Below are 14,100 nucleotides of genomic sequence, written 5' to 3' on the forward strand. Positions count from 1 at the left end.
CATATGGTGTTCAAGAGAAACCTGAGTTTTTCACTTTCATAATCATTTCTCAGTTCAGAAAACGCACTACTCAAATAGTTTAGACGAGGATACTGATCCTATTGATAAACACCTCATTGATATATTGCTTATCCTGTTCATAAATGTTTTAATTATGCCTTCTTTAAGAATGCATTACTTGAATTCAACTCTAGAATGATTTTTTATCTCTATTTTGCTCTTTGTCACTCTTTTTTCCCTTTTTCATTCAAAGCATTACTTTGAAAATCTTCACAATACCATGTTTTTTTGTTTTTCAATTTAAGATGACCCATTCTAATGTTCACAGAACAACACTTTTCTTTTTAAAATGTATTAAACATTTGCGTGCTGAATATTATTTTTACATGTAAGGACCAATAATAAGGTGCTGCTGAGATTTGAACTCAGGATTTCCTGGTTACGAGACAGGTGCTTTAACCACTTAGCCACAGCACCTATTTTAGTGATACAGAAGGGATCATTAATTTAGTATTGGTGATCAAATTCTGTGCCTGTGTTAAAATGTCTTAATAAGTATTCTAATGTTAAACAAGCAAGGATTCCTAATCTGTAAACAAGAATAGCTATGTTGTATTAAAAAAGAACACATTTTAAACTCAATCCCATATTTTGAATAGTTCATAAATAAGTGTTTTACATATATTCATCAATATTGCTAAAATCTAGGGTTATATTTAATCTGCCTCTTGCTCATTGAAATACCTTTTTGATTTTTGCAATCACAGTATTGTTACTATAATATTGAAAACACTTTCAGTTTTTATTAGGTTTATGATGATCTGTTCAACCGAAAAATAAATCAGACTTTTCTAATTTAATTGAATCGCAGGACGAATTAATGAAAATAGTTTTTTATTTAAGAATGCGGAAAGCAAGGCACCTCTGAGATTTGAACTCAGGATCTCATGTTTACTAGACAGGCGCTTTAACCAGCTAAGCCACAGCACCCTCTTGAAAATGCTTTAAGGAACAGTTTCCCATATGGTGTTCAAGAGAATCCTGAGTTTTTCACTTTCATAATCATTTCTCAGTTCAGAAAACGCTCTACTCAACTACTTTAGACGAGGATACTGATCCTATTCATAAACACCTCATTGATATATTGCTTATCTTGTTCATAAATGTTTTAATCATGCCTTCTTTAAGAATGCATTACTTGAATTCAACTCTAGAATGATTTTTTATCTCTATTTTGCTCTTTGTCACTCTTTTTTCCCTTTTTCATTCAAAACAGTACTTTGAAAATCTTCACAATACCACGTTTTTTTGTTTTTCAATTTAAGATGACCCATTCTAATGTTCACAGAACAACACTTTTCTTTTTAAATGTATTAAACATTTGCGTGATGAAAATTATTTTTACATGTAAGGACCAATAATAAGGTGCTGCTGAGATTTGAACTTAGGATTTCCTGTTTACGAGACAGGCGCTTTAACCACTTAGCCACAGCACCTATTTTAGTGATACAGAAGGGATCATTAATTTAGTATTGGTGATCAAATTCTGTGCCTGTGTTAAAGTGTCTTAATATGTATTCTAATGTTAAACAAGCAAGGATTCCTAATCTGTAAACAAGAATAGCTATGTTGTATTACAAAAGAACACATTTTAAACTCAATCCCATATTTTGAATAGTTCATAAATAAGTGTTTTACATATATTAATCAATATTGCTCAAATCTAGGGTTACATTTCATCTGCCTCTTGCTCATTGAAATACCTTTTTGATTTTTGCAATCACAGTATTGTTACTATAATATTGAAAACACTTTCAGTTTTTATTAGGTTTAAGATGATCTGTTCAACCGAAAGATAAATCAGACTTTTCTAATTTAATTGAATCGCAGGACGAATTAATGAAAATAGTTTTTTATTTAAGAATGAGGAAAGCAAGGCACTGCTGAGATTTGAACTCAGGATCTCCTGTTTACTAGACAGGCGCTTTAACCAGCTAAGCGACAGCACCCTCTTGAAAATGCTTTAAGGAACAGTTTGTCATATGGTGTTCAAGAGAATCCTGAGTTTTTCACTTTCATAATCATTTCTCAGTTCAGAAAACGCTCTACTCAACTACTTTAGACGAGGATACTGATCCTATTGATAAACACCTCATTGATATATTGCTTATCCTGTTCATAAATGTTTTAATTATGCCTTCTTTAAGAATGCATTACTTGATTTCAACTCTAGAATGATTTTTTATCTCTATTTTGCTCTTTGTCACTTTTTTTTCCCTTTTTCATTCAAAGCATTACTTTGAAAATCTTCACAATACCACGTTTTTTAGTTTTTCAATTTAAGATGATCCATTCTAATGTTCACAGAACAACACTTTTCTTTTTAAAATGTATTAAACATTTGCGTGATGAAAATTATTTTTACATGTAAGGACCAATAATAAGGTACTGCTGAGATTTGAACTCAGGATTTCCTGTTTACGAGACAGGCGCTTTAACCACTTAGCCACAGCACCTAATTTAGTGATACAGAAGGGATCATTAATTTAGTATTGGTGATCAAATTCTGTGCCTGTGTTAAAGTGTCTTAATATGTATTCTAATGTTAAACAAGCAAGGATTCCTAATCTGTAAACAAGAATACCTATGTTGTATTAAAAAAGAACACATTTTAAACTCAATCCCATATTTTGAATAGTTTATAAATAAGTGTTTTACAAATATTCATCAATATTGCTCAAATCTAGGGTCATATTTCATCTGCCTCTTGATTATTGAAATACCTTTTTAATTTTGCAATCACAGTATTGTTACTATAATATTGAAAACACTTTCAGTTTTTATTAGGTTTAAGATGATCTGTTCAACCGAAAGATAAATCAGACTTTTCTAATTTAATTGAATCGCAGGACGAATTAATGAAAATAGTTTTTTATTTAAGAAAGAGGAAAGCAAGGCACTGCTGAGATTTGAACTCAGGATCTCCTGTTTACTAGACAGGCGCTTTAACCAGCTAAGCCACAGCACCCTCTTGAAAATGCTTTAAGGAACAGTTTGCCATATGGTGTTCAAGAGACTCCTGAGTTTTTCACTTTCATAATCATTTCTCATTTCAGAAAACGCTCTACTCAACTACTTTAGACGAGGATACTGATCCTATTGATAAACACATCATTGATATATTGCTTATCTTGTTCATAAATGTTTTAATCATGCCTTCTTTAAGAATGCATTACTTGAATTCAACTCTAGAATGATTTTTTATCTCTATTTTGCTCTTTGTCACTCTTTTTTCCCTTTTTCATTCAAAGCATTACTTTGAAAATCTTCACAATACCACGTTTTTTTGTTTTTCAATTTAAGATGACCCATTCTAATCTTCACAGAACAACACTTTTCTTTTTAAAATGTATTAAACATTTGCGTGATGAAAATTATTTTTACATGTAAGGACCAATAATAAGGTGCTGCTGAGATTTGAACTCAGGATTTCCTGTTTACGAGACAGGCGCTTTAACCACTTAGCCACAGCACCTATTTTAGTGATACAGAAGGGATCATTAATTTAGTATTGGTAATCAAATTCTGTGCCTGTGTTAAAGTGTCTTAATATGTATTCTAATGTTAAACAAGCAAGGATTCCTAATCTGTAAACAAGAATAGCTATATTGTATTACAAAAGAACACATTTTAAACTCAATCCCATATGTTGAATAGTTCATAAATAAGTGTTTTACATATATTCATCAATATTGCTCAAATCTAGGGTTATATTTCATCTGCCTCTTGCTCATTGAAATACCTTTTAGATTTTTGCAATCACAGTATTGTTACTATATTATTGAAAACACTTTCAGTTATTATTAGGTTTAAGATGATCTGTTCAACCGAAAGATAAATCAGACTTTTCTAATTTAATTGAATCGCAGGACGACTTAATGAAAATAATTTTTTATTTAAGAATAAGGAAAGTAAGGCACTGCTGAGATTTAAACTCAGGATCTCCTGTTTACTAGACAGGCGCTTTAACCAGCTAAGCCACAGCACCCTCTTGAAAATGCTTTAAGGAACAGTTTGCCATATGGTGTTCAAGAGAAACTTGAGTTTTTCACTTTCATAATCATTTCTCAGTTCAGAAAACGCACTACTCAAATAGTTTAGACGAGGATACTGATCCTATTCATAAACACCTCATTGATATATTGCTTATCCTGTTCATAAATGCTTTAATTATGCCTTCTTTAAGAATGCATTACTTGATTTCAACTCTAGAATGATTTTTCATCTCTATTTTGCTCTTTGTCACTCTTTTTTCCCTTTTTCATTCAAAGCATTACTTTGAAAATCTTCACAATACCACGTTTTTTTGTTTTTCAATTTAAGATGACCCATCCTAATGTTCACAGAACAACACTTTTCTTTTTAAAATGTGTTAAACATTTGCGTGATGAAAATTATTTTTACATGTAAGGACCAATAATAAGGTGCTGCTGAGATTTGAACTCAGGATTTCCTGTTTACGAGACAGGCGCTTTAACCACTTAGCCACAGCATCTACTTTAGTGATACAGAAGGGATCATTAATTTAGTATTGGTGATCAACTTCTGTGCCTGTGTTAAAGTGTCTTAATATGTATTCTAATGTTAAACAAGCAAGGATTCCTAATCTGTAAACAAGAATAGCTATGTTGTATTAAAAAAGAACACATTTTAAACTCAATCCCATATTTTGAATAGTTTATAAATAGGTGTTTTACATATATTCATCAATATTGCTCAAATCTAGGGTCATATTTCATCTGCCTCTTGCTCATTGAAATACCTTTTTGATTTTGCAATCACAGTATTGTTACTATAATATTGAAAACACTTTCAGTTTTTATTAGGTTTAAGATGATCTGTTCAACCGAAAGATAAATCAGACTTTTCTAATTGAATTGAATCGCAGGACGACTTAATGAAAATAATTTTTTATGTAAGAATGAGGAAAGCAAGGCACTGCTGAGATTTGAACTCAGGATCTACTGTTTACTAGACAGGCGCTTTAACCAGCTAAGCCACAGCACCCTCTTGAAAATTCTTTAAGGAACAGTTTGCCATATGGTGTTCAAGAGAAACCTGAGTTTTTCACTTTCATAATCATTTCTCAGTTCAGAAAACGCACTACTCAAATAGTTTAGACGAGGATACTGATCCTATTCATAAACACCTCATTGATATATTGCTTATCCTGTTCATAAATGTTTTAATTATGCCTTCTTTAAGAATGCATTACTTGATTTCAACTCTAGAATGATTTTTCATCTCTATTTTGCTCTTTGTCACTCTTTTTTCCCTTTTTCATTCAAAACAGTACTTTGAAAATCTTCACAATACCACGTTTTTTTGTTTTTCAATTTAAGATGACCCATTCTAATGTTCACAGAACAACACTTTTCTTTTTAAATGTATTAAACATTTGCGTGATGAAAATTATTTTTACATGTAAGGATCAATAATAAGGTGCTGCTGAGATTTGAACTTAGGATTTCCTGTTTACGAGACAGGCGCTTTAACCACTTAGCCACAGCACCTATTTTAGTGATACAGAAGGGATCATTAATTTAGTATTGGTGATCAAATTCTGTGCCTGTGTTAAAGTGTCTTAATATGTATTCTAATGTTAAACAAGCAAGGATTCCTAATCTGTAAACAAGAATAGCTATGTTGTATTACAAAAGAACACATTTTAAACTCAATCCCATATTTTGAATAGTTCATAAATAAGTGTTTTACATATATTAATCAATATTGCTCAAATCTAGGGTTACATTTCATCTGCCTCTTGCTCATTGAAATACCTTTTTGATTTTTGCAATCACAGTATTGTTACTATAATATTGAAAACACTTTCAGTTTTTATTAGGTTTAAGATGATCTGTTCAACCGAAAGATAAATCAGACTTTTCTAATTTAATTGAATCGCAGGACGAATTAATGAAAATAGTTTTTTATTTAAGAATGAGGAAAGCAAGGCACTGCTGAGATTTGAACTCAGGATCTCCTGTTTACTAGACAGGCGCTTTAACCAGCTAAGCGACAGCACCCTCTTGAAAATGCTTTAAGGAACAGTTTGTCATATGGTGTTCAAGAGAATCCTGAGTTTTTCACTTTCATAATCATTTCTCAGTTCAGAAAACGCTCTACTCAACTACTTTAGACGAGGATACTGATCCTATTGATAAACACCTCATTGATATATTGCTTATCCTGTTCATAAATGTTTTAATTATGCCTTCTTTAAGAATGCATTACTTGATTTCAACTCTAGAATGATTTTTTATCTCTATTTTGCTCTTTGTCACTCTTTTTTCCCTTTTTCATTCAAAGCATTACTTTGAAAATCTTCACAATACCACGTTTTTTAGTTTTTCAATTTAAGATGACCCATTCTAATGTTCACAGAACAACACTTTTCTTTTTAAAATGTATTAAACATTTGCGTGATGAAAATTATTTTTACATGTAAGGACCAATAATAAGGTACTGCTGAGATTTGAACTCAGGATTTCATGTTTACGAGACAGGCGCTTTAACCACTTAGCCACAGCACCTAATTTAGTGATACAGAAGGGATCATTAATTTAGTATTGGTGATCAAATTCTGTGCCTGTGTTAAAGTGTCTTAATATGTATTCTAATGTTAAACAAGCAAGGATTCCTAATCTGTAAACAAGAATACCTATGTTGTATTAAAAAAGAACACATTTTAAACTCAATCCCATATTTTGAATAGTTCATAAATAAGTGTTTTACATATATTCATCAATATTGCTCAAATCTAGGGTTATATTTCATCTGCCTCTTGCTCATTGAAATACCTTTTTGATTTTGCAATCACAGTATGGTTACTATAATATTGTAAACACTTTCAGTTTTTATTAGGTTTAAGATGATCTGTTCAATCGAAAGATAAATCAGACTTTTCTAATTTAATTGAATCGCAGGACGACTTAATGAAAATAATTTTTTATTTAAGAATAAGGAAAGCAAGGCACTGCTGAGATTTAAACTCAGGATCTCCTGTTCACTAGACAGGCGCTTTAACCAGCTAAGCCACAGCACCCTCTTGAAAATACTTTAAGGAACAGTTTGCCATATGGTGTTCAAGAGAAACCTGAGTTTTTCACTTTCATAATCATTTCTCAGTTCAGAAAACGCACTACTCAAATAGTTTGGACGAGGATACTGATCCTATTCATAAACACCTCATTGATATATTGCTTATCCTGTTCATAAATGTTTTAATTATGCCTTCTTTAAGAATGCATTACTTGATTTCAACTCTAGAATGATTTTTCATCTCTATTTTGCTCTTTGTCACTCTTTTTTCCCTTTTTCATTCAAAGCATTACTTTGAAAATCTTCACAATACCACGTTTTTTTGTTTTTCAATTTAAGATGACCCATTCTAATGTTCACAGAACAACACTTTTCTTTTTAAAATGTATTAAACATTTGCGTGATGAAAATTATTTTTACATGTAAGGACCAATAATAAGGTGCAGCTGAGATTTGAACTCAGGATTTCCTGTTTACGAGACAGGCGCTTTAACCACTTAGCCACAGCATCTACTTTAGTGATACAGAAGGGATCATTAATTTAGTATTGGTGATCAACTTCTGTGCCTGTGTTAAAGTGTCTTAATATGTATTCTAATGTTAAACAAGCAAGGATTCCTAATCTGTAAACAAGAATAGCTATGTTGTCTTAAAAAAGAACACATTTTAAACTCAATCCCATATTTTGAATAGTTTATAAATAAGTGTTTTACATATATTCATCAATATTGCTCGAATCTAGGGTCATATTTCATCTGCCTCTTGCTCATTGAAATACCTTTTTGATTTTGCAATCACAGTATTGTTACTATAATATTGAAAACACTTTCAGTTTTTATTAGGTTTAAGATGATCTGTTCAACCGAAAGATAAATCAGACTTTTCTAATTGAATTGAATCGCAGGACGACTTAATGAAAATAATTTTTTATGTAAGAATGAGGAAAGCAAGGCACTGCTGAGATTTGAACTCAGGATCTACTGTTTACTAGACAGGCGCTTTAACCAGCTAAGCCACAGCACCCTCTTGAAAATGCTTTAAGGAACAGTTTGCCATATGGTGTTCAAGAGAAACCTGAGTTTTTCACTTTCATAATCATTTCTCAGTTCAGAAAACGCACTACTCAAATAGTTTAGACGAGGATACTGATCCTATTCATAAACACCTCATTGATATATTGCTTATCCTGTTCATAAATGTTTTAATTATGCCTTCTTTAAGAATGCATTACTTGAATTCAACTCTAGAATGATTTTTTATCTCTATTTTGCTCTTTGTCACTCTTTTTTCCCTTTTTCATTCAAAGCATTACTTTGAAAATCTTCACAATACCACGTTTTTTTGTTTTTCAATTTAAGATGACCCATTCTAATGTTCACAGAACAACACTTTTCTTTTTAAAATGTATTAAACATTTGCGTGCTGAAAATTATTTTTACATGTAAGGACCAATAATAAGGTGCTGCTGAGATTTGAACGCAGGATTTCTTGTTTATGAGACAGGCGCTTTAACCACTTAGCCACAGCAGCTATTTTAGAGATACAGAAGGGATCATTAATTTAGTATTGGTGATCAAATTCTGTGCCTGTGTTAAAGTGTCTTAATATGTATTCTAATGTTAAACAAGCAAGGATTCCTAATCTGTAAACAAGAATAGCTATGTTGTATTACAAAAGAACACATTTTAAACTTAATCCCATATTTTGAATAGTTCATAAATAAGTGTTTTACATATATTCATCAATATTGCTCAAATCTAGGGTTATATTTCATCTGCCTCTTGCTCATTGAAATACCTTTCTGATTTTTGCAATCACAGTATTGTTACTATAATATTGAAAACACTTTCAGTTTTTATTAGGTTTAAGATGATCTGTTCAACCGAAAGATAAATCAGACTTTTCTAATTGAATTGAATCGCAGGACGACTTAATGAAAATAGTTTTTTATTTAAGAATGAGAAAAGCAAGGCACTGCTGAGATTTGAACTCAGGATCTCCTGTTTACTAGACAGGCGCTTTAACCAGCTAAGCCACAGCACCCTCTTGAAAATGCTTTAAGGAACAGTTTGCCATATGGTGTTCAAGAGAAACCTGAGTTTTTCACTTTCATAATCATTTCTCAGTTCAGAAAACGCACTACTCAAATAGTTTAGACGAGGATACTGATCCTATTCATAAACACCTCATTGATATATTGCTTATCCTGTTCATAAATGTTTTAATTATGCCTTCTTTAAGAATGCATTACTTGAATTCAACTCTAGAATGATTTTTTATGTCTATTTTTCTCTTTGTCACTCTTTTTCCCTTTTTCATTCAAAGCATTACTTTGAAAATCTTCACAATACCACGTTTTTTAGTTTTTCAATTTAAGATGACCCATTCTAATGTTCACAGAACAACACTTTTCTTTTTAAAACGTATTAAACATTTGCGTGATGAAAATTATTTTTACATGTAAGGACCAATAATAAGGTGCTGCTGACATTTGAACTCAGGATTTCCTGTTTACGAGACAGGCGCTTTAACCACTTAGCAACAGCACCTATTTTAGTGATACAGAAGGGATCATTAATTTAGTATTGGTGATCAAATTCTGTGCCTGTGTTAAAGTGTCTTAATATGTATTCTAATGTTAAACAAGCAAGGATTCCTAATCTGTAAACAGGAATAGCTATGTTGTATTACAAAAGAACACATTTTAAACTCAATCCCATATTTTGAATAGTTCATAAATAAGTGTTTTACATATATTAATCAATATTGCTCAAATCTAGGGTTACATTTCATCTGCCTCTTGCTCATTGAAATACCTTTTTGATTTTTGCAATCACAGTATTGTTACTATAATATTGAAAACACTTTCAGTTTTTATTAGGTTTAAGATGATCTGTTCAACCGAAAGATAAATCAGACTTTTCTAATTGAATTGAATCGCAGGACGAATTAATGAAAATAGTTTTTTATTTAAGAATGAGGAAAGCAAGGCACTGCTGAGATTTGAACTCAGGATCTCCTGTTTACTAGACAGGCGCTTTAACCAGCTAAGCGACAGCACCCTCTTGAAAATGCTTTAAGGAACAGTTTGTCATATGGTGTTCAAGAGAATCCTGAGTTTTTCACTTTCATAATCATTTCTCAGTTCAGAAAACGCTCTACTCAACTACTTTAGACGAGGATACTGATCCTATTGATAAACACCTCATTGATATATTGCTTATCCTGTTCATAAATGTTTTAATTATGCCTTCTTTAAGAATGCATTACTTGATTTCAACTCTAGAATGATTTTTTATCTCTATTTTGCTCTTTGTCACTCTTTTTTCCCTTTTTCATTCAAAGCATTACTTTGAAAATCTTCACAATACCACGTTTTTTAGTTTTTCAATTTAAGATGACCCATTCTAATGTTCACAGAACAACACTTTTCTTTTTAAAATGTATTAAACATTTGCGTGATGAAAATTATTTTTACATGTAAGGACCAATAATAAGGTACTGCTGAGATTTGAACTCAGGATTTTCTGTTTACGAGACAGGCGCTTTAACCACTTAGCCACAGCACCTAATTTAGTGATACAGAAGGGATCATTAATTTAGTATTGGTGATCAAATTCTGTGCCTGTGTTAAAGTGTCTTAATATGTATTCTAATGTTAAACAAGCAAGGATTCCTAATCTGTAAACAAGAATAGCTATGTTGTATTAAAAAAGAACACATTTTAAACTCAATCCCATATGTTGAATAGTTCATAAATAAGTGTTTTACATATATTCATCAATATTGCTCAAATCTAGGGTTATATTTCATCTGCCTCTTGCTCATTGAAATACCTTTTAGATTTTTGCAATCACAGTATTGTTACTATATTATTGAAAACACTTTCAGTTATTATTAGGTTTAAGATGATCTGTTCAACCGAAAGATAAATCAGACTTTTCTAATTTAATTGAATCGCAGGACGACTTAATGAAAATAATTTTTTATTTAAGAATAAGGAAAGCAAGGCACTGCTGAGATTTAAACTCAGGATCTTCTGTTTACTAGACAGGCGCTTTAACCAGCTAAGCCACAGCACCCTCTTGAAAATGCTTTAAGGAACAGTTTGCCATATGGTGTTCAAGAGAAACCTGAGTTTTTCACTTTCATAATCATTTCTCAGTTCAGAAAACGCACTACTCAAATAGTTTAGACGAGGATACTGATCCTATTCATAAACACCTCATTGAAATATTGCTTATCCTGTTCATAAATGTTTTAATTATGCCTTCTTTAAGAATGCATTACTTGATTTCAACTCTAGAATGATTTTTCATCTCTATTTTGCTCTTTGTCACTCTTTTTTCCCTTTTTCATTCAAAGCATTACTTTGAAAATCTTACAATACCACGTTTTTTTGTTTTTCAATTTAAGATGACCCATTCTAATGTTCACAGAACAACACTTTTCTTTTTAAAATGTATTAAACATTTGCGTGATGAAAATTATTTTTACATGTAAGGACCAATAATAAGGTGCTGCTGAGATTTGAACTCAGGATTTCCTGTTTATGAGACAGGCGCTTTAACCACTTAGCCACAGCATCTACTTTAGTTATACAGAAGGGATCATTAATTTAGTATTGGTGATCAACTTCTGTGCCTGTGGTAAAGTGTCTTAATATGTATTCTAATGTTAAACAAGCAAGGATTCCTAATCTGTAAACAAGAATAGCTATGTTGTATTAAAAAAGAACACATTTTAAACTCAATCCCATATTTTGAATAGTTTATAAATAAGTGTTTTACATATATTCATCAATATTGCTCAAATCTAGGGTCATATTTCATCTGCCTCTTGCTCATTGAAATACCTTTTTGATTTTGCAATCACAGTATTGTTACTATAATATTGAAAACACTTTCAGTTTTTATTAGGTTTAAGATGATCTGTTCAACCGAAAGATAAATCAGACTTTTCTAATTGAATTGAATCGCAGGACGACTTAATGAAAATAATTTTTTATGTAAGAATGAGGAAAGCAAGGCACTGCTGAGATTTGAACTCAGGATCTACTGTTTACTAGACAGGCGCTTTAACCAGCTAAGCCACAGCACCCTCTTGAAAATGCTTTAAGGAACAGTTTGCCATATGGTGTTCAAGAGAAACCTGAGTTTTTCACTTTCATAATCATTTCTCAGTTCAGAAAACGCACTACTCAAATAGTTTAGACGAGGATACTGATCCTATTCATAAACACCTCATTGATATATTGCTTATCCTGTTCATAAATGTTTTAATTATGCCTTCTTTAAGAATGCATTACTTGAATTCAACTCTAGAATGATTTTTTATCTCTATTTTGCTCTTTGTCACTCTTTTTTCCCTTTTTCATTCAAAGCATTACTTTGAAAATCTTCACAATACCACGTTTTTTTGTTTTTCAATTTAAGATGACCCATTCTAATGTTCACAGAACAACACTTTTCTTTTTAAAATGTATTAAACATTTGCGTGCTGAAAATTATTTTTACATGTAAGGACCAATAATAAGGTGCTGCTGAGATTTGAACGCAGGATTTCTTGTTTATGAGACAGGCGCTTTAACCACTTAGCCACAGCAGCTATTTTAGTGATACAGAAGGGATCATTAATTTAGTATTGGTGATCAAATTCTGTGCCTGTGTTAAAGTGTCTTAATATGTATTCTAATGTTAAACAAGCAAGGATTCCTAATCTGTAAACAAGAATAGCTATGTTGTATTACAAAAGAACACATTTTAAACTTAATCCCATATTTTGAATAGTTCATAAATAAGTGTTTTACATATATTCATCAATATTGCTCAAATCTAGGATTATATTTCATCTGCCTCTTGCTCATTGAAATACCTTTCTGATTTTTGCAATCACAGTATTGTTACTATAATATTGAAAACACTTTCAGTTTTTATTAGGTTTAAGATGATCTGTTCAACCGAAAGATAAATCAGACTTTTCTAATTGAATTGAATCGCAGGACGACTTAATGAAAATAGTTTTTTATTTAAGAATGAGAAAAGCAAGGCACTGCTGAGATTTGAACTCAGGATCTCCTGTTTACTAGACAGGCGCTTTAACCAGCTAAGCCACAGCACCCTCTTGAAAATGCTTTAAGGAACAGTTTGCCATATGGTGTTCAAGAGAAACCTGAGTTTTTCACTTTCATAATCATTTCTCAGTTCAGAAAACGCACTACTCAAATAGTTTAGACGAGGATACTGATCCTATTCATAAACACCTCATTGATATATTGCTTATCCTGTTCATAAATGTTTTAATTATGCCTTCTTTAAGAATGCATTACTTGAATTCAACTCTAGAATGATTTTTTATGTCTATTTTTCTCTTTGTCACTCTTTTTCCCTTTTTCATTCAAAGCATTACTTTGAAAATCTTCACAATACCACGTTTTTTAGTTTTTCAATTTAAGATGACCCATTCTAATGTTCACAGAACAACACTTTTCTTTTTAAAACGTATTAAACATTTGCGTGATGAAAATTATTTTTACATGTAAGGACCAATAATAAGGTGCTGCTGACATTTGAACTCAGGATTTCCTGTTTACGAGACAGGCGCTTTAACCACTTAGCAACAGCACCTATTTTAGTGATACAGAAGGGATCATTAATTTAGTATTGGTGATCAAATTCTGTGCCTGTGTTAAAGTGTCTTAATATGTATTCTAATGTTAAACAAGCAAGGATTCCTAATCTGTAAACAGGAATAGCTATGTTGTATTACAAAAGAACACATTTTAAACTCAATCCCATATTTTGAATAGTTCATAAATAAGTGTTTTACATATATTCATCAATATTGCTCAAATCTGGGGTTATATTTCATCTGCCTCTTGCTCATTGAAATACCTTTTTGATTTTGCAATCACAGTATTGTTACTATAATATTGAAAACACTTTCAGTTTTTATTAGGTTTAAGATGATCTGTTCAACCGAAAGATAAATCAGACTTTT

At 31.4% G+C, this 14,100-nt stretch overlaps 11 non-coding genes across 11 annotated transcripts; all 11 read right to left on the bottom strand.

Moving 5' to 3' along the window:
• Positions 1-404: 404 nt before the first annotated feature.
• TRNAT-CGU (transfer RNA threonine (anticodon CGU)) lies at positions 405-477 on the bottom strand. The gene has a single exon. It is a non-coding gene; the product is annotated as a tRNA-Thr (tRNA).
• Positions 478-1,423: 946 nt separating this feature from the next.
• Positions 1,424-1,496, bottom strand: TRNAT-CGU (transfer RNA threonine (anticodon CGU)). Its single transcript has one exon. It is a non-coding gene; the product is annotated as a tRNA-Thr (tRNA).
• A 947-nt stretch (positions 1,497-2,443) lies between these two features.
• Positions 2,444-2,516, bottom strand: TRNAT-CGU (transfer RNA threonine (anticodon CGU)). The gene has a single exon. It is a non-coding gene; the product is annotated as a tRNA-Thr (tRNA).
• Positions 2,517-2,954: 438 nt separating this feature from the next.
• TRNAT-AGU (transfer RNA threonine (anticodon AGU)) lies at positions 2,955-3,028 on the bottom strand. The gene has a single exon. It is a non-coding gene; the product is annotated as a tRNA-Thr (tRNA).
• A 434-nt stretch (positions 3,029-3,462) lies between these two features.
• On the bottom strand, positions 3,463-3,535 carry TRNAT-CGU (transfer RNA threonine (anticodon CGU)). Its single transcript has one exon. It is a non-coding gene; the product is annotated as a tRNA-Thr (tRNA).
• A 947-nt stretch (positions 3,536-4,482) lies between these two features.
• Positions 4,483-4,555, bottom strand: TRNAT-CGU (transfer RNA threonine (anticodon CGU)). Its single transcript has one exon. It is a non-coding gene; the product is annotated as a tRNA-Thr (tRNA).
• Positions 4,556-5,500: 945 nt separating this feature from the next.
• Positions 5,501-5,573, bottom strand: TRNAT-CGU (transfer RNA threonine (anticodon CGU)). The gene has a single exon. It is a non-coding gene; the product is annotated as a tRNA-Thr (tRNA).
• A 947-nt stretch (positions 5,574-6,520) lies between these two features.
• On the bottom strand, positions 6,521-6,593 carry TRNAT-CGU (transfer RNA threonine (anticodon CGU)). The gene has a single exon. It is a non-coding gene; the product is annotated as a tRNA-Thr (tRNA).
• Positions 6,594-9,070: 2,477 nt separating this feature from the next.
• TRNAT-AGU (transfer RNA threonine (anticodon AGU)) lies at positions 9,071-9,144 on the bottom strand. Its single transcript has one exon. It is a non-coding gene; the product is annotated as a tRNA-Thr (tRNA).
• A 1,453-nt stretch (positions 9,145-10,597) lies between these two features.
• On the bottom strand, positions 10,598-10,670 carry TRNAT-CGU (transfer RNA threonine (anticodon CGU)). The gene has a single exon. It is a non-coding gene; the product is annotated as a tRNA-Thr (tRNA).
• A 2,477-nt stretch (positions 10,671-13,147) lies between these two features.
• TRNAT-AGU (transfer RNA threonine (anticodon AGU)) lies at positions 13,148-13,221 on the bottom strand. Its single transcript has one exon. It is a non-coding gene; the product is annotated as a tRNA-Thr (tRNA).
• Positions 13,222-14,100: the final 879 nt, after the last annotated feature.

This window comes from Triturus cristatus, chromosome 8 (assembly GCF_964204655.1).
Source record: "Triturus cristatus chromosome 8, aTriCri1.1, whole genome shotgun sequence".
Taxonomy (NCBI): Eukaryota; Metazoa; Chordata; class Amphibia; order Caudata; family Salamandridae; genus Triturus; species Triturus cristatus.